This window comes from Podarcis tiliguerta (genome assembly GCF_965153285.1).
Source record: "Podarcis tiliguerta genome assembly, chromosome: 2".
Classification (NCBI taxonomy): Eukaryota; Metazoa; Chordata; class Lepidosauria; order Squamata; family Lacertidae; genus Podarcis; species Podarcis tiliguerta.
In genome coordinates, this window is record NC_139535.1 from 90883182 (window position 1) to 90901111 (window position 17930).

Here is a 17930-nt window from a genome sequence, read left to right on the forward strand (position 1 = left end):
TTATAGCAATAATTATAGTAACAAAATGCATAATTAGAAAGACTTTAGAAAACCATCAATCGAGGTTGAAGGAAGTCTTAGGCTGTGATAGCCAAAAATTTCTAAATGATGTTTAAAAGGATGTTATGTTGGAAAATATGTGTAAAAACCAACAAAAAATTATTAAAAATAAAATAAGCAGGTTTTTACCTGGCAGCTAAAAGTTTGGTCTGAGTAGGTTTCCCTGTGGAGAGCATGACAAAGGGATGTGAAAACAACAGGGTGGTTGTTTTGCTGCCTGAGGAAAAGGCCAAGATAGGGCTCTTACATTCCACATACAGAATCCAACTGAACTGGCAGCTGAATCTTACTTCAACTCTGGTGACAGGATATCAACTGCCACTGCATCTAGGAACATCCTAGTTTAGGGGCCCCAGAGCTTATGGCAGATGCTTCACTCTGCTTCATGGTCGGACCGGACCAAAATTTCCCTTTCCCAGCTACCTAGTAGTCTCTGACTGTAGTTGTAGTTGTTGGACAGGTTAATTGCTGTAATCCACCCTGGGATCTTATGGTCAAGAGAAGGTAATGACAATGAGGATGTTGTTAGAGGAGGAGGTCCGTCTTAGACACTTGGATCCCGTGCAATAGGTGGCTTTACTAGTTACATGGGCTGTGATGTTGTAAACAAACACAGCAGTGGGAATGCTTAATGTCAGAGACCTTGTTTGTTCCCTTTAGAAGAACATTGCAGTCTGAGGAAACATGAACCCTTGAAATACCTAATCAAGCTTTTGTATGATTCTTTGAATGAAATGAGCCAAACTGGCTACTCTCAAGTGTAATGAAAGAACAAGGTCTGTTTGTTCATCACACAAGCAGAGCTCACTTGGCTGAGAAAACCTTTGCCTTTCCTTTTGTGCTTGGAGAGTACTAAGGGGGCCTCTGACTTATTTTTCTTTTTGGCCTAGGCTTTAATTTGAACAATGTTAAGAATCATGGGTATGTACCTAGAGGTTGGTTCAGCCAACCTTGATGAAATTAAAGATAAACAGCAAGGATACAGATCTCAGATTCTGCTGGCTGTAGCAATTAGGCATGCCAGCCCTCTGACCCTTTACCTCTCCCTGGAGGCACCTTGTGCTTTGAATGCAGCATAAGGAATGGGAGTGGAAGAATAACCATGACCTTAGCATAATGGAGGGAAGGGGCACCTGCAATCATTAACCAGGAAGCCCATAACCCAATGCACAGGCAGTCAACAGAGAGGTCAGATCTTGGTTGATGTGTATCTTGGAGCACAACCACAGCAGAAAACAGCCATGCTGTACTTGGCATTAATCTTGCCAAGTACATTTGTTGTTGGAAATGCATCACACCAAGGCATTTATCAGCCTGACACTATGGCTGTTTAAATGTGTACAGGGCTACAGTCTTTCCATACTTTACTCACTTGGGTGAGACAGGATCACTGCTACATTCCCTTTTGAAAGTGGAACACAAAAGATGCTTGCATATTGAAACTACATTTCCATGGCAATATGTTACATGAGGGGGACACCGGTGGCGCTGTGAGTTAAACCACAGAGCCTAGGACTTGGTGATCAGAAGGTCGGCGGTTCGAAACCCCGCGACGGGGTGAGCTCCCGTTGCTCAGTCCCTGCTCCTGCCAACCTAGCAGTTCGAAAGCACGTCAAAGTGCTAGTAGATAAATAGGTACCGCTCCGGCAGGAAGGTAAACGGCGTTTCCGTGCGCTGCTCTGGTTCACCAGAAGCAGCTTAGTCATGCTGGCCACATAACCTGGAAGCTGTATGCCAGCTCCCTTGGCCAATAAAGCGAGATGAGCGCAGCAACCCCAGAGTCGGCCACGACTGGACCTAATGGTCAGGGGTCCCTTTACCTAAGTTACATGAGTGAAAGAGTGCAGTGACACAATACCAGAGCAGAGGGGTGGGTGTGTTATTTATTATGGTATAGTTTAACCTTACCCTTCCTCAGGGTGGTGTGTCTCCAACTTTTATTCTCACAAGACTGCTGCAAGGTGGGGCAGGCCGAGAGAGTCACAGTTTGTTTCATGGCTGAGGTGGGATTTGAACCCAGATTTTCTCAGTCATGTAACTGAACACTACATCAAACAGTCCTCTCCAATGGGTGGAGCCGGAGGTGTGGCAAAAATGGAATTGTGTTCAGATGAAATCCTATGCCTGTTCAAAGGTAACCCCTGCCCCGTTCTAATGCTGTGTCAGCAAAGTAGGGATTGTAAATTCAAAAACTCCTGGTGGAGTCAGTAAAAAGCCCAAAACAACAGCACACTTTTCCTACCCCATATCATCAGAAGTTAGGATTCCTTCATGATCAAGGTTTCTCACCCAAGAGTTAATCATGGCACAGCAACAGGAGTATATAAAACCTTAGCCATGGAACACACGGAACCTCTTGCATGGATCACTCTACATCACCATGTCCTTGTGTTGACAGAGTTATGAGGACACAGCTGGGAACTTGGTGAAGGACACATAGCGCAGCCAAAAAAACAAAAAAGGCTATGTATGCACACTATATCTTTAGAGCACATCCAAAGCATCTTCTTTCCCTCAAAGAATTCTGGGCCCTGAGATTTACCCCTCACAGTTACACTTCCCAGCAACTTTTAACAAACTATAGTACCCAGAATTCTCTGAGGGAAAGTGTTTTGAGTGTGCTTTAAAGGTGTACGCAGCAAACTCTTTTTAAAACGGAGGAATATTATTACGTATTAGTATTTATTAAATTTATATACCACACTTCATCTGAGGATCACAATTTACAGTATAAACCTCAGTACAGTATAAGCTTCAGGATTTTGGAAACAAGCACCTTCCAAACACCTCTGCACCTTTTATCAAACCACAGATATGTGAAATAACGACTGTTTCTTAGCCTGGTTCCACACTGGGCATTTACTGTGGAATAGCCAGGCTTCATTCACTTACTTTTAGGGGAAATAAGAACAACATTGGGGACAAAACATCCAACTCTCATGTTTTCCCAGTTCAGCTTCTGGATTCCCCCCCCCCCCCAGTTCAGAAAATCTGACAAAACAAAACTCAGTGGAATAGCAGTGCAATTTTTTCAGGTATAGATGTCCTCTCCAACTGCTATTGCAGCTTGTTAAATTGCTCTAGCCATTTCCTGGGTTGTTCAGCTGGCCATTTCTCATGGGGTGGGGAGCATTTAATCCTTTCTCACATATAATGGCTAAAATGAAAATAACTCACCCTACTCCACCGTCACCTCAAGCAAGGGAAAGGGAGCCTGCCACTTGACCACAGCATATTAGAAGCTTGGAAGCAAAGTTGCTATTCCATTTCCAGCTTAAAGCAGATTAGCAATGATAAAGTGCTGCTAAATTGCCTTCATCTCGAAGTGCCCTTAACAATGCAATCCTAGCCATGTCTACTCAGAAGTAAGTCCAACTGAATTCAATGGAGCTTACTCCCACATAAGTGGGGTTAGGACTGCAGCCCTTACAGAACCCACAGAAGCAGCTGAGGCAGACATGAGCAAAACTGCAATGGGAAACTGAGGTTGTATGAATCCAAACAAGGGGATAACCTCTGATTTTGCCTAGGGCAGTAACAGTCTCCGCCTGATTCCCACGGCTATGTAACTTTTGTCAGTAGAAAGGTTTATTGAAAACATTAAGAGTTCCGGTATTCCTTCCTCTGAAAGAAACATATATTGGGAATCTTCTCCTTCATGGGAATGTGGGAGCAATAGACCTATGAAGGAAGATGTGTAGACCTTTGGCAATGTTCAGCACACACAGTCCAATCACTGCCCTGATACCACAGTTAGTGAGACTGAAATGCAGACGGACAGAGACAAGGGACTTCAAGAGAATCCCTTCCCAAGGCCTCTTATTTAACTAGAACATTGCTCAGCATCAGAATTTTCTCAGTCTGTTAAATGGCCTTGCCCTGGGCTGACCTTGGAACAAAGACAACATGTGAAATGCAGGAGGCTTGAATGGAGGATCATTTTTGGTGGTGGAACCATGGCAAAGTACTGTCAGGTTTCTAAACGACTTTTAATTTGTCACACACATCAGGTACCTCAGAGGCAAATACCTGCCACTCCAGGCTGCTGCCTGTTTGTTAAAAGCTACTGGTGGGGATAATGAATTCCCAAAGAATAAATGACTAGCAATTAGAAGAGTAGGTCAGAAAGGGAATGATGACTCATATAAAGAACAAAACTCATCTCCGTATTTGATGACGTACAGCTCATGTAGACAGCTACATGCATCTCCATGGCACTTTGTAAAATGACTAGCTTTCACAGTATCGCTAGGGAATAGGAAACAAAGCAGATGCTTCAAATATATATATCTGGACCCAACATTTAAGAGTGAAAGCACACACATATATAGACCCAGGGTTGAGAAAAGGATGCCAGCCACTTCTGAAAATCAGGGCTCATGCAAAGTGGAAAACTAAAGCTGCTCAGCCTTCCATGAGTCACTGACAAAGCAGCAAGCATGGAGTTTGTTGCCACAAAATATGACATTAGCCATGAAACTATAAAAAGAATTAAGTACTGTAGTTTTAATGTTTTTACTCCACAGATTAATCAGTCTGATTCACACAACAATGCCATTCACAAGTATAAACAGTGGAAGGGATGTTCAAGTGTGCTTTGTAAAAAAATGCCATATATGTGGGGTGGCTCACTATTTGTGGCCCAAGGGTTGCATAGAGAGTTTGCCACCCCTCCGAAGGCTGCATGCCAGAGATGGACATGGCAAATGCAGGCACACTTACAGACAGCACATGCCCCATACAAGCAGCTAGGTGAGTGAGTAGACACACCCTGTGGTGTGTAGGGGAGATATAGGAAGGCAGCCAGCCAAAGATATGCTCTAGGACAGGCATGGCCAAACTTGGCTCTCCAGATGTTTTGGGACTACAGTTCCCATCATCCCTGACCATTGGTCCTGTTAACTGGGGAGGATGGGAGTCCCAAAACATCTGGAGGGCTAAGTTTGGCCATGCCTGCTCTAGGATCTTCTTGCAGTGGTGCTGCACCAAAGAGAGGAGAGGCTTCTGTGCAAGGTAAGTCAACACAGAGGTGTCCAACTTTTGTTGGTTCTGTACCCTGCAAGCACCTCAGTGGGTACACTACAACACTATGGTGGGAGATATCTCAGCAGAACAGTTTTTAAACTGTCAAATTTATAGGAGTCTGGGAGGGACACCAAAAACACCCTCTGAGGCAGATCCACTCTGTAAGCTAGACAGCCCTGCCATGTATGAATAATAGCATCTGGCATTTTGTATAAGCAAATAAGTAAGATGGAACGGAGCATATCACTTTGCACTTTATAAGTGCAAAACCCTCAAAATATATCATTTTTGCATCCATGGAAGTTTTTAGGATTGAGAATACCACTCCAAAATTTTGAGCAATGGAAGAGGCAGTAATTGTCATATGGCACTTTCTGCTGTACTTTGGTAACCATAATCATATGTCTGTACTACCACTCCCCATGCCCTCACATGCATACACTTGAAAGAGCTGTTTGCACCTCTAACATCATAGGCCCCCTCTGCACTACACATCTAATGCAGTATCATTCTGCTTTCAACAGTCATGGTTTCCCCCAAAGAATCTTGGGAACTGTGGTTTGTAAAGGGTGCTGAGAGTTGTTCAGAGACCCCTGGTTCCCTCTCAAAGCTACAATTCCCAGAGTTCCCTGTGAAAATGGATTGTTAAACCACTCTGGAAATTGCAACTCTTTGAGGGTAATAGGGGTCTCCTAACAACTATCAATACCCTTAACAAACTACACTGCCCAGAATTCTTCGGGGCAAGCCATGACTATTTAAAGTGGCACCATGGTGCTTTAAAAATATAGTGCGGATGGGGTCATAGGCTTGCTTATTCAAAACATCTCCTCAGCTGCCTTTTCCTATGACTTTGACAGCTGGGGAAAAAAGTACTGGCCCTACTTGAGAAACATGGATATTTTTTCCTGCTCTTTAGCCTTAGACAACTCCATATGCGCAAAGTAATTGATTTGCAACAGTGACGTCTCCATGGCAATTAAACACAATTTAAAAGTAGTTGATCCTTAGTAAAACAAAGCAGCAGTTTTCTCTCAAATGATTTATGCTCCTTTTCACTTTAATCATGTTGTCCACACATAATCCAGAATGCGGCAGCTAGATTAGTGACTGGGAGTGGCCCCCGGGATCACATAACACTGGTCCTGAAAGACCTACACTGGCTCCCAGTACGTTTCCGGGCATAATTTGAAGTGTTGTTGCTTACCTTTAAAGCCCTAAATGGCCTCGGCCTAGTATACCTGAAGGAGCATCTCCACCCCCATTGTTCTGCCTGGACGCTGAGGTCCAGCACCAAGGACCTTCTGGCAGTTCCCTCACTGCGAGAAGCAAAGTTACAGGGAACCAAGCAGAGGGCCTTCTCAGTAGTGGCGCCCGCCCTGTCGAATGCTCTCCCATCAGATGTCAAAGAATTAAAGAACTCCCTGACTTTCAGAAGACATCTAAAGGCAGCCCTGTTTAGAGAAGCTTTTAATATTTGACGAATTATTGCATTTAAATATTTTGCTGGAAGCTGCCCAGAGTGGCTGGGGAAACCCACCCATATGGGCAGGGTATAAATAATAAAATTTACTATTATTAAGAAGAGAAGAAGAGGAGTTTGGATTTGATATCCCGCTTTATCACTACCCGAAGGAGTCTCAAAGCGGCTAACATTCTCCTTTCCCTTCCTCCGCCACAACAAACACTCTGTGAGGTGAGTGAGGCTGAGAGACTTCACAGAACTGGAAACTGCATGTGGAGGAGCGGAGACGCGAACCCGGTTCACCAGATTATGAGTCTACCACTCTTAACCACTACACCACACTGGCTCTCTATTATTATTATTATTATTATTATTATTATTATTATTATTATATGTTTTCACTGGCATCTCATACTTTTCTACATCAACATGCTGATGCAGCTTTCCTCAGCCTGGTGCCCTACAGATGTTTTGTAGTACAACTGCCATCAGTCCTAGCCAACATGGCCAATGGTCAGGGATGCTGGAAGTTGCAATCCAGAACATATGGCGAGCACCAGGTTGGGGTAGCCTGCACCAATGCTTATATTTATGGCTCTGACTCTACCAGTCCTCCTAGCCTATCAGTCTAGCAAGAGGAGAGCAAAATCCCCTGCAGCTACAGCCCAAATGATGGGTCTGATAAACATGCACGTTGGTAACTTTTCTGGAAATGAGAGCACTGAATCACACAAATCAGTCCAAGGAATTCATCACAGATTCATTGGACATCTAACTAAAACTCTTATCCCAACACACTCAGCTTTAGAATTTTCCGCCACAAAGGCAGCTTTTGTTTACTTTAGCCTAACAAATTGAAAACCGACAAGCGCTTCTTCTGCCAGTATGAAAGAATATGCCTACCATAGACAGTGTCAGGGATGCCAACAGGATTTCCTAGCCTGGTACACTGTATTTGGAGTGTACGAGGAGAGGAAATACCCATGTGGCTCTGGGCAACTGGAACATGTATTTTTTCACTGCCAATACTATACAGATATACGAGCTAGGTTCATCTTGCCTATACTACACAAATTCCCAGGTTGCACAGAAGAACTCTATACCTCCCTGTTACTTCAAGATGAAAACACAGGTGTTACATACTGAGTTGCTAGTTTCTGTGCTGCCGTGATGGATATTCGCCAAAGGATGGTTTGCGCCACAAACTAGGCCCAAAATGCAAGGCCTGTGCTCCTTCACACTCCCTCCTTTATAGTCACTTTGAACTGTTTGTCCCTGTTTCTATCTTTTTAAGTATGTATGATCTAATCACCTTTTTATTACTAGGTTTTTTATTCCTTACCTGTTTTAAGTCTTCTGTGTTCAGTTTATCTTATGCTGGTCTGTGACCAAAATAAAGTTTGATACTGATACTGTATTTGGATGCCTTATGTACAATTGTTAACTTAGCCTAAGCCTACCTCACAGGGCTGTTGCAAACAGAAATGTGGGGAGGGGAGGGAAATGTAAACAACCTTCTGCTCCTGGGCGGAAAAGCAAATATATAGCACACAGTGCATAGCTGAACTATGGAATACGCTCCCATGGGAGGCGGTAAGGGCCACCAAAATGGGTGGATTTAAAAGACAAATTCATGGAGAATAAGGCTTTCAGTGGCAAATGGGTAGAATGTTTATGCTTCTGCCTCCATAGTTAGAACAGTATGCTTCTGAATATTAGTTGCTTAAAACCACAGAAGGGGAGAGTGTTCTTCTGCCCGGGTCCTGGTTGCAGGTTTTTCACGGGCATCTGTTTGGCCATTGAGAGAACAGGTTGCTAGACTAGATAGGCCATTGGCTTTATCCAGCAGGGCTCTTCCTATATTCTTAAGTAATGTCATTTAATATTTTGTTGGAAGCTGCCCAGAGTGGCTGGGGAAGCCCAGCCAGATAAATTATTATTATTATTATTATTATTATTATTATTATTATTCACAGTTCATGTAAAGAAAGCTAGAAAAGCAGTCTTTGACTACATTTCATAGTCCTGATATTTACAGCAAAATACCCAGACGAACCCTGATTAAATAACAACAAGCAAAAAGTACTCTGTGTGGTTTTACAACTCTGATGCCTGGACTGCCAACTCTCCTACCCAACCCTAAAGGGTTGTTGTGAAGATCAAATGGCGCAGGGGGGAGACAATGTACATAGACTTGAACTCCTGGGAGGAAAATCCAAAACACAAAAACTGAACAAGTGTACGTGCAATTTCACAACTCTCAGCGAAACATATATATGCACAAAATTTTTGCCAACCTCAGTACAGAAATATAGACATCCTTGGGTTAAGGTACAGAATCTAGGAGTTTTAATTTGTTGCATTAGTAAGGTGTTTAACAATTTTATGATTGTATGTGCTGATTCATTTTGCATTTTTGTTTTATGGTTACCGTATATTAATAAATAACAGCCCAGTGATTACAAGCAGACCACTTGTGGTTGTGTAGAGAACATGGAAAATTGTGGGTGGGGGGAGATGATGATTTTGATGTCACTTTAAAAAAAAATCAGTAAGGAGGAAACCTAACTCATTTCAACCTCACTTATTTTTTACTTTAAAGTAAATCATACTAAAACCTGCCAGTTGTGTTTTATTCTGTAAAGGCAGCACACTTGGGGAGCAAATGTGGACATCATGAGGAAAGTGCTTAAAGAAATATACCCCAATATCCTCCCTCATTCAGCTTCTGCTGCTCTGGGAGGGGGGCAGGTGGGAGTGGTCAACGTGCCTTTCGCTGATTGCTTAGGAACAACAACTAAGTGATTAAGTGTCCTTAGCAATGGTGCTGCCTGCCAAGTGCTTGCTTCCATGGTTTGCGCACTAACTTTCTTGAGAAACATCTGGTCAGCTTACTCTCTTTTTTAAAAATGACAGCTGAGAGCCTGGGGTCCCTGCTCATCTTGGGCCCCCAAAACCTGACCCCTTCTATTGACTTGCAATGACCCTAGACACAGTTGGACTTGGTGTTAAAATGAACATTTCCAAATGACCTGCACTTTTAGTGCTTAGAGATGTCCAGCTATAGTATAAGAGAACATGCATTCAAACTTGTCCCTGAGCACTGCACTCATTGTACTTTGCTCTTTCTTTCTTTCTTTCTTTCTTTCTTTCTTTCTGGCTGCTCTGAAACTAATCTTTATTGCAGAGTACAGTACTCCTCTTTGAAGTGCACCCGTGTTTCATGGGTCAGTAGGTGACCAAATGATTTGCCTGTTTGCATTGCACATCCAGAGAACAGGGAGAACTTATTGCAAATCAGATAGAAAACTCTTCTGCCTCCACCTCTATGATTATATTCTATGAAACTGAAACTGAAGTACATGAGGTTTGTTTTTTTTATATCATTAGAACTGAAGGGAGCATACTAATAAGGGCTAACACATATTTAATAAATGAGGTTTGAATCATAAGGGGTTAAGTCTCACATTCTTTTTTTAGGGTTCCCAGCAGGCTAGAATTTCTTGAGCTGGGCCATCATTTTATCTTCTTATCATAACTGAAGGATGCAGAGCTGGAGAAAAAAATCCAGAAGACCTTCCCCCCACTCCACTTTTCCTATTGATACATATAGCTGAGCTATCACAATAAACACATTAACACAAAAGCTCTGTGTGGGGAGTACCTGAGTGCTTGTATATAGGGCATTTATGTGTTCAGAATGTGTATGTATGTGCATGATGCTACCACATAAGATCAAACCATTAAAAAGAGAAGTATGAAAGTGGCTGATCCTGTTTGCAGGTCACATCTGATGAGTGGCTGGGGAAACCTAGCCAGATGGGCAGGGTAAAAATAAAAATAAAAATAATTATTCTACAAGAAGTGTGAACCAAGTGTGAACATTGGTTTACCAGCCAAAGCAACCACCTAAAAGAGAGTCCAAGCCTCTTGATCTTATTCCAGGCTGCTTCTTGGCCTGTAATGCAGTTGTGCGGCTACTTTGCTCTGGGCAGGAAAACAGAAGTGATGTATAAATAAATAAATAAAACCCTTCATCCAAAGATCACAGGACGGTTTACAGTATAAAAACACAAAATACATAACAACAAACAAATACAGATACTGAATACCAGATCTAATGACTGATGACCAGGTAGCTTCTGGCAACGGAAGCAAGGTCAGATTCTTTCCATAGAGAAAACACACTCTGGACATGTTTAGAGGTGATTACCTCAAGGTGGCAGATTCTTTGAGGACAAAAATTGGCAACTCTAACCCTTCTGGAATCTTTGTGTTTGCACTTCAGCCATGACTAGGTTGCACTGCTAGTGGGTACATAAAAAGTGGACTTGTGGCATGCGGAGAAGAGAAATTGTTTATTTTTTAGCATGTTTGCATTTTTTCAAACCACATTGCTCCATAACTGAGAACATCTTCCAACCCAAACACAATAGTGACAATGTGGAAGGCCTGCTATGGGGGGGAAATGTTCAATGCAAAATCCAGTGAAGAAGATTATATTGTTGGCTTGGATTGTGCTCATTTTGGCAGCACAAACTAAAAATGGAATGATAGAAAGAAGATCAGCATGCCTGCTCAGGACTAGGAGAAACCTGGAAATATATCATCTGTCTCAAAGCATGGGATCCCAATGTCCATCCATTACCAGGCCCACTTGTAGTGGGAAGGACATCCTAGCTGCCAGCATTTGTTACAGCTGAAAAACAATCACTCCCTTGTATCTCCAGGAACACTCCCACAGCACCATCTACTGTTTCTGCAGCCTCAGCATCTGAGAGACACAGAACACTTGTAAGAATAGCAGTGGGGGGTTGTGTGTGTGTCTGTGTGTGTGTGTGTGTGTTTTCTGCTTCTTCTGTTTGCACATGTGTGTTGCTGCTCTGCAAGAGGCATAGCTTCCCTAAAGAAGCATTTCACACAGACACATGTCTTTCCACAATGGATATTTTTTGCAGCTATATTTTGAGGGATAGGATGTTCCGGTAATGTCTTAACAAGACTGTGTCTGATGCACTGCCATTCTCCCTAATGCAACTTCGCAGGCATTGTTGCCAGAGTAGTAAGAAGCATATGAGCTACAATGGTGAGAGTCATCTATAAACCTGTGAGAGGTAATGGGATGCTTATTCCCCAGCAACCAATGCAAACTCAGGTCCTCCCTCTTTTCCCATTTTATATCACATTTAGTCCTGTAACTAATGGAGCAGGGAGAAGGAGAGAGATTAGTTTCTTAGGCAGAGCATCGTTTCCCTAGCAGATTTTCAGTATTATTTTTGTATGAACTAATCTGAACTAAACACCCCCAACTCTAGCTCTACCATCACTGTTTCACCATACCCTCCAACATTTCTCCAATGAAAGCAGGGACGTCCCATTCCATATTAATAGTTTTACTAGTTATACTCCACACATTTTACTGGGTTGCCCCAGCCACTCTTGGCAGTTTCCAACATATATAAAAACATAATAACACAAAAAGAACATTTTTTAAAAACTTCCCTATACAAGATTGCCTTCAGACGGCTCGTACGTCGGATAACTCCATACCCTCCAACTTTCTCCATTGAAAATAGGAGCATCCTACCATACCCTCCTATATTTCTCTAATGAAAATAGGGACGTCCTAAGGGAAAGCAGGACATTCCAGGATCAAATCAGAAACCGGGACGGCTTCTCTAACAGGGACGTCCCTGAAAAATAGGGACACTTGGAGGGTCTGTTTCACTGCCATTGTTTAATACATGCTTAGCACCCAAAATCATTAACATGGATTAGAATTGCCCTTCCATATGTTGCAATGTATTTTCCAGATGCCCTGCCATTGATTAGTCAGCACCTAACATGCTTAAATCAACATTTTCCTCCACAAACCCATTGCATGCTTGTTTGGGTGTTCTTGCAGTTCCAAAAGGGCTTTCAGAGAAAGCTTTTCTTCTTAATAGTGAATATCCCAGTTGCTAGGACAGCACTGCCCTTCCCAGTCCTAGGCAGTTGCTGTTACTGAGCAAAGTACTGTTCATGTCACCGCAGATGCTCAGATCCAGGGCGGCACCTCTTGTTTTGCTGCTTGAGGCAAAACAGGAATTGCTGCCTTGTTCTGCTGCTGCTGTCGCCAGTGCTTCCATACCTGCAGCTGCTGGCACCGCTTCTCTGCCTGCCCCGTCACCTCTGCCGCCTCTGCCACTGGCAGAGAAGAGGCATTGCCATTGGCATCAGTTTCGGGTGAGATCTTGTCCACTTTGGATGAGATCTCAGCAAAATCGCATGAGATATTGTATGCTCTACAATATCTTGTGTGATTTCAGCCAATACCAGTGCCGCTTATGCACCGGTGGTGGGGCAGACAGCACAGCCATGAGGCTGCTGCCTCGGGGGCTCCTGCTGAATGAGGCAGCTGCCTCACTCTGACTAATGGCAGGAGCTGGCTCTGCTCAGCTTTTAAGGATTGACCTGTGAGAAGAATCTCTTGATGCCCACAATCTATGAAATACTGTTCTGTGATGTCAGATTCACTATTCCTAACTATGCACTCCCCTGCTGTGCTCCTCTAGCAATTAGTATTTTTAAGCTGGAAACAGCAGAATAGTCCACACACACACACACACACAGAGAGAGAGAGAGAGAGAGAGAGAGAGAGAGAGAGAGAGAAAGGCCCTTCTCCACCGCTCCAGTCCATTATGTGGGGAAAAGTTGTCACTCACACCACTCATGCTGACTCAGAGCTTGTATAGGTATGATGCTAGTGATAAAATCCATTTTTAGAGAATGACCTGCAAAGGTCAGTGAATACTTTCAACATATCCATGTCATTTCAAATAGGATCCACTTTTTTAAATACAGAGGACAAAAAGGTTGGCTTTAAAACAACAGCATAAAGTATTTCCCATGCTCTCATATGGCATGCATTGCTTTTCTCTAGGGACTCAGAAAATGACAGATGAGACAAAATTTCTCAGGGAAATTAGATGTCCACTTTCCTTTCCTTTCATATCTGTGGTTAGGTGCAGGCAATAATTGTCCTACTATACCCACCCAGATAGTAGTTCTTTGAAATGGCTGCCAATTTTGGTTCAGACAGAAATCACTGTGAAAATTGCTAGGCGTATCTTTCAGAACTAAATTGTCTGCTGGACTAAGTTGAGATGAATCCAATTGCCTCTACCCGTCTGTCACATTTTCTGTGTGGAGAAACATTTAGAAAACAATGGCTTACCCAACATTTGGTGACGTTGGAGTGACACCTCAGAGAAGAAGAGAGTTTGGATTTGATATCCCGCCTTTCACACCCTTTAAGGAGTCTCAAAGCGGCTAACATTCTCCTTTCCCTTCCTCCCCCACAACAAACACTCTGTGAGGTGAGTGGGGCTGAGAGACTTCAGAGAAGTGTGACTGGCCCAAGGTCACCCAGCAGCTGCATGTGGAGGAGCGGAGACGCGAACCCGGTTCCCCAGATTACGAGACTACCGCTCTTAACCACTACACCACACTGGCCCTCACCCTGTGCCCACACCATTTTGTGACTGTACACTTTAAATAAAACTTCCTTAGAGGCTGAATGCTCATTGTTGAACTTCTCCTGTATCAACAGCTCTCCTGTAGCTCTTTATTTTATTTTTAAAATTAAAAAGGACCTCTGCACAAAGTTCTAACCAAAACAAAATGAATGATGTTGTGCTGAGCAAGGAACATGGAGCCTCTGCAGGTATTTCCTTTTAGCTGGAAGAATACATTGTGTGGCCTGCTTATAAATTTGCAGGGGAGGCAAGACAAACAATTTGTAAGCAATTTATATGGACAATTCTGTAGAGTCAATGTGGTTTAGAGGATAAGGTGCCAGAGTGGAAGCAGGAGGCCTGGCTTTGAATCTGACGTACTGAGGAGATCAAGGACAAATAATATCATGACTGTGTTTGTGCCTGGCCCTGGTCTATTTTTGGATTTCTTTGATATAGAAATTTGTTTCTCATTATTTGCCAGTGCAATACGCTGAGCTACAACCATAGCTTTTCAGGAGGTTATTTATTTATTAAAGTTCATTGCCTGCAGTGCAGAATGTACCAGGCCCCCTAACCTAGCACAATGTTCCAACGTTGGGCCTAGCTCTCCAAAAAGCAACTATAAAAGCAGAGCACCGGATGGTGGCAGTGGCAATTTCTTAGACAGGTCACTTGCAAATTTCATTCACACAATAAATATCATTCTTCCTCACAGAGTGATTTATTTTTATTTATTTTTTTGCAGCATTGCTCAGATTTCCCCTTCTGAACTCTGATTCTTCTGTAGATGCCTGTGTTTGATCTTACTAGAAGCAACACCATGAATGGATTTTATTCCCATAAGGTTATGACACTATAAGACTGCCCTATAAACATCACCTGCTGAGAGTTTCTATTTTTACCAAAATACAGGGCGAAGCTAGATGCAACACCATTCATGTAACTATGTGAATGACCTTTTAAAAAGTAAACAGCTGGGGCAGGAGGCCTGGGGGAGATGGGGGGGACTTTAACCCTTTCCTTCTGTTGTGATCACAATCCAAATTAGGGCATCTGTGGGTTAAACCACAGAGCCTAGGACTTTTCTGATCAGAAGGTCAGTGGTTCGAATCCCCGCGACGGGGTGAACTCCCATTGCTCAGTCCCTGCTCCTGCCAACCTAGCAGTTCAAAAGCACATCAAAGTGCAAGTAGATAAATAGGTACCAGTCCGGCGGGAAGGTAAACGGCGTTTCCGTGTGCTGTTCTGGTTCGCCAGAAGCGGCTTAGTCATGCTGGCCACATGACCCAGAAGCTGTACTCCGGCTCCCTCGGCCAAGAAAGCGAGATGAGCGCCACAACCCCAGAGTCGGTCACGACTGGACCTAATGGTCAGGGGTCCCTTTACCTTTACCTTACCTGCAGTCCATACTTACTAGGATATTAAGCTTCATTGAAGAAAGAGGCTTACATCCAAGTTGTTGTTTTAGTCACATGTTGCAATTAAGTGCTTTAAAGTGACATGCACAGTAAAAATAAACTAACAAAGACATTAAAGTCAGATAACAACAGCAGAAAGCACAAACTAAAATATTCATTTTACAAAATATTTGAAAGGAATCAATCCTACTTACCCTGCTTAAAAGCTGTGCCATTCCTGTCACAGGCTTCCCACAGGCATGTGGTTGGCCACTGTGAGAACAGGATGCTGGACTAGATGGGCCAGTGGCCTCATCCAGCAGGGCACTTATTTTGTTCTTATGCTTACAACAAAGGCCACTGACATACTGTATCTAACTACCCTCCCAAGTGAAAACCATGCAATGAATTGTATCGAAAGTTTTCAACGGATCATATATTTCCTCTCATCATCGTGTTCATCAAATATTAGCAAATACAGACACTCCAAGTGTCCCTATTTTCCAGGGACATCCCTGTTCTGGTTTCTGATTTGATCCTGGAATGTCCCACTTTTCCTTAGAACATCCCTATTTTCATTGGAGAAATGATGGAGGGTATGAGCTGTCTGCAGGCAATCCTGTATAAGTAAGCTTTTTAATGTTTAATGTTTTATTATTTTTTTAATGTATGCTGGAAGATGCCCAGAGTGCTGGGGCAACCCAATAAGATGTGTGGGATATAAATAGAAATTTATCCTTAGGGAATAGGATGTCCCTATTTTAACTGGAGAAAAGATGGAGGGTATGGGAATACGTTTAAAAAAGTAGCTCAACTGCTACATAAAATTCCACATAAGGATGCAGAAATTCATAATGTACCTGTCTGCTTCTAAATACCATGTCAAAGGTGTACCTGGGGAGTGGGGAGTGAAGATATGAGTTGGCATGTATAGATTTGTCTGGGTGATTATAGTAGTCAATGAGATCCAAGTTATAATCAAAATCCACAACAGGTTCTGCAAAGCGGTCGTATTTCAATCGTATTCTCTTCTGCCAGACATTTTCTGGCTTTAAATAAATGCTTCCCTGAATATTTGCTTTTGCTGAAGGCACATAATAGAGAATTTCAAAGCTCTGCATGCCTGTGTGAATTCTGCACTTTATTTCTATAGTCGGAAGACTGAAGAACAGCCTGAGGGGGGCTGGTAGAATAATGAGGCCTACAGAGTGGTACTACCAGCCTATCTAGGGAGGTATCTTTTGTAACTCCAATCATCTACTATTCCACAGACCACCTCTGTTTTGTAAAACATTTCCTCCTGTTCATGTCAAAGGAGATAACCTGCAGTGCTCACTCCTGCTATTGACCATGAGGTTCTGCTTCCTTCCTTCCTTCTGCGGAAGCAAGAAAATTCTCCCACCAGCTTTGGCAGCACTTTCACTGCAGAAGCTGATAGAAATTCTCTGTCTTCACGCTCACCACTGCCTTGATAGATATGCTTCTGCTGCTTAGGGGTGGAAGGTCGAATTGAGGGTCTGGTGCTATAGAAAGGCAAAGAAGAAACTCTTATTCAGTAAGAGATCTCAGCATGGAGCTCCTTGAGTGGCCTCAAAGTTAGAACTGAGTAAGCCTCAGCAAACTGGGCCTCCCAATGCCTCTCCTTCCAAACTAATGGGGACCTCACGTTTCTTCAGAAAGACTATACAGTGAAAAGCAGATTTTAAAAACAGCAGACAACAAACCATAGGTTACCGTGTATAGGTACATAGCAAGTATGCATTCACAGCTAACTCATTTGATGCAAGTTGCTACAGGATGAAGCAATTATCTATGGCACACTTCAGTTGAGATGTAGTGGCAGAGCTGGTTCTCAGGCCACGGTGCTGCTTGCATAGCTAGCATGTTGCTTTCTGGCCAAGCAAGATGTGCACAAAAACTTATCTGTGAAGCATCAGGCAAGAGGTTGTATAACTAATCTGGCAACTGCCCATGCGTCACTGATGAAACCCACATCAGACTTGGAGACTGCAGGGCTAGGCGGACCTAGTGCTGTCACCTTTTCTAGCTTACCTCTTTGTACAACTCTTCAAAAGTTACAGGGCCCTCCTCAGGAAAACAAGTCATTCCAAATTACATTCATGTTTGCAAAAACATTCCAGTTTTACTGAATCAGAATTTTTGACAAAGATGGGGGGGGAGGGGGGATCTCAGTTTAACCATCCTCACTATGCGAAGATATTTAAATTGTGTTAAATCCATATTAGGTGATCTTGAAAACAAATTGTGGAGTATTTGTTTAATCTGACTTGACTGTTATAAAAACAGAACCAAAGGCTGGTATTCCAGATCAGGATCGATTAAATGAACGTAATCTTCAAAAGCCGCCCTGTGGTGGTTTTAAAAGGTAAAGGGACCCCTGACTGTTAAGTCCAATTGCAAATGACTCTGGGGTTGTGGCGCTCATCTTGCTTTACTGGCCAAGGGAGCCGGCGTTTATCTGCA

The 17930-nt window shown here is 43.0% G+C and overlaps 1 protein-coding gene and 1 long non-coding RNA gene across 4 annotated transcripts in view; both read right to left on the reverse strand.

Annotated features, from left to right (window-relative positions):
* TOB1 (transducer of ERBB2, 1) overlaps positions 1–17930 on the reverse strand; it is a 108868-nt gene that overhangs the window by 19959 nt on the left and 70979 nt on the right. The window lies entirely within an intron of this gene.
* Positions 9676–15437, reverse strand: LOC310672648. Its single transcript, XR_014508707.1, has 2 exons — positions 14041–15437; positions 9676–13794 (listed from the first exon to the last, which is right to left on the reverse strand). It is a non-coding gene; the product is annotated as an uncharacterized lncRNA (long non-coding RNA).